This window comes from Coregonus clupeaformis, chromosome 11 (assembly GCF_020615455.1).
Source record: "Coregonus clupeaformis isolate EN_2021a chromosome 11, ASM2061545v1, whole genome shotgun sequence".
Lineage (NCBI taxonomy): Eukaryota > Metazoa > Chordata > Actinopteri > Salmoniformes > Salmonidae > Coregonus > Coregonus clupeaformis.
This window is the reverse complement of record NC_059202.1, coordinates 46824581-46827373: the sequence shown is the minus strand read 5'-3', so window position 1 is coordinate 46827373 and position 2793 is coordinate 46824581. Positions and strand designations below refer to the sequence as shown.

The window sequence follows — 2793 nt, the reverse complement described above, 5'->3', positions numbered from 1 at the left end:
CATTTTTGTTATTTGCACTATTTTAATTAAAACTATTACACGTTTCTTTACAAATGGTGTTCCATTTTCTCATGATTAATTGTAGTTTTAACTTTTGCATGATAAGTTGACTCATCTTCACATTTTTCCCTTTGTAAATAGAAAAGGATAACAAACAAAAGCTTGTTGCAATATATCATTAGATCATAAAGAGGCTATTCTGAAGTGGGTTGTACCGCGTCAGTGTTGAACGATGTGTGTAATGCCGTCATTCCTCATCTGTTGGATCCAGAAGTATTCCAGTTTTCCTCCTCCGTGTCTGTCCAGCCTCGTTCTCCCATGCCGGGAGACAGGTCTTTCCCTCTCGCGGGGCAGATACTCTGAACATGCTCTTGGGAAAAGGAAGCAGTCACAAAAGTGTCAACATTTAGTACTGTACATCTAAACTGAACGTGACTTGGAACAAAAATATATAGAGGGATGGAAAAACAACTTCACTGGGATTCTAGAAAAAAGAGTGCCAAGTTCGATAATGTGCTTGGTTACCTGGATGAGCTCCTGTCAGCATCCTCAGCCCCAGTCTCTGGTGTGGAGATTAAGACTGGGTCCCCTTCCTGAGAGAGAGCGGGGGGATAGAATAACCTTTGCACAAACCTCATCGCTTGACAGTGATGTTCTGTCAAATGGTAGTTTAAACCTTCTCACCATTAAGTTCCTGGGAGTGCCATCTTGGTTTTTCAGAATCTTCACCCTCTGGTCACTCCTTCATGCACAAGAAAAATCTCTTGATATTAGCTTGACACTGGGGAGAAATCAGTCAACACAAATCAAATGAACAACTAGTGAGTAAGTGAGGAATTTACCCCTGGCCTGACAATAACAGCTAGATGGCCCTATTGTCGTCATTCTGTTAACATCTCAACTACCTGAGAAAAGTAGGATTATTGCTGATACATTGGGTGCTGCAGAAGGGGTTGGAGTCAGGCTGTTCTGCCTCTGAGACTTGAGGTCCTCCTTAGCGCTGAAGATGTCTGCAAACGCCTGTTGTTTCTCCCTCCAGTTGAGAGACACTCGGCCATGCACTCCTGCCGCCTCTCCTCTGCCAGGCACTTCTCCTGGTCAGCTGGCATGTAAGGTTATGGTGTCCATGTTAGTACAGCCAGTCTCAGCAGGACTTGTATCAGTCTTTTCAGGTGTTGTACTATGGAGATAGATTAGTGTCAATAATGCACAAATGCAATGGGTTTCTCTCAGTTGGCTATCTCCATTGAACTAGAAATTCTTGGCAGAAGTTGTCATCACATCTGAACGCCAGAAAGACACAATGATCACAGGATAGCCATATGGCCACAAAGCAACAACATTGGAATGGCTACTCCAAATTAACCTCCAGTGAGTTTAAATGTGTAAAGCTTTCAATTGTAGCTTGTGTTGTTTGTTAGGCCAAGATGTATTTTTGATTACATGTTAATATGAAAAGATAGAGCTAGTTAGTAGTTAGCTTGCTTCGTCAACTACACTTCAGCAGTGGTCGAGTTGACGAGGCTACGGTAGTAGTTACGTTAATGTTAGCTAGTTATAACTGCAAAGAAAACGGATCATCGACCATGTGCAACCAAAGTTCACTATACAGAATCTTCGTCTCTGACTAGTGTGTCATTTAAAATGATATATTTCTAATAGGATGGTCCATGTATATCCTGGCCAGATGATATTCTAGCCATATTAAACAGGAAGAGACTGATAATAATTTCACTGCTCGTTATCTGCTTGACTTGATAATGGTAATCTAGCAAGCTAACGTTAACCCAGAGCCATCTAACGTATATAACTGCGTTAACCTAGTGGCTGTGCACATAACTAGCTAGATTCTGTAACTAGCATTTGAAGCTAGCTAGCTAATGCTACTGTAAGTTACTGTAATGGTAGGCTTGCTACTTGCTATTTAGCCAGCGTTAGTAAGAGTTTGTGTGTCTCTGTGAAAAAGATAACTAACCATTTATACACAGCATATTTACTTATAGGCTACTACTCATGTGAGCTTGATAGCTACTTCAATAGAGTGTGTGTAGGGGCCATGGAGGTGCAGCAGTGTGTGTTTGAAGACTCTGGTGACAGTGTCCGGGGGGGGGGGGCGAAAGCTGGGAGAGTTCAAGGTGACTGTGGAAAGGGCCAGTCGCGGGGAGCAGCCCTGCCTACTTCTGCATGCACACAGCCATACAATGTAATTTAACTTTCTGCGGAGGATAAGTTGTGGTCTGTCCCAGTTGATCCCCCAGTGCTCTGAGACCAGTCTGTCTGTTTCACATGCTGGAGTATGACCTTGACGACCATATCAGCTCCAGGGCAGCCCAGCAACACCCAGTCTTCAGAGAAAAACTGTGAGTCTCAGCGGGACTCGGCTACTCAGACCAAGGTTACGTCCCAAATGGCAACCAATTCCATATACAGTGCACTACTTTTGACAAGGACCCACATTTTCATTTGGTAATATTTTTCATTTTCTTCCACCACCTCTCCTTCCACAAATAGGTCCCTCGTCTCCTGTGAGGTGAAACGTTCAGGGGTGAGTTTCCCAGAAGATTTATAGCATTACAATATTTGTTATTTAAGTCTATTGTATGCAATGGTTGTAAAATGATCTTAGTGCTACAGATGTAGGAAATGCAAACTTGTAGTGTATTTGAGTTTTAAAAAGACTTCTAAAGTTTGTCATTTCCACTTTGAAATTTCAGACTTGATTTGCACTAACGAAAAATGTATCAATCCCTTAAAAAAATTCCATTAATTATAATCCACATAATAATTCACATT

The 2793-nt window shown here is 42.0% G+C and overlaps 1 long non-coding RNA gene across 1 annotated transcript; it reads right to left on the bottom strand.

The window, feature by feature from the left end:
- Positions 1 to 541: 541 nt before the first annotated feature.
- Positions 542 to 1174, bottom strand: LOC121531250. The gene is made up of 3 exons (XR_005994099.1): positions 906 to 1174; positions 685 to 742; positions 542 to 593 (listed from the first exon to the last, which is right to left on the bottom strand). It is a non-coding gene; the product is annotated as an uncharacterized LOC121531250 (long non-coding RNA).
- Positions 1175 to 2793: the final 1619 nt, after the last annotated feature.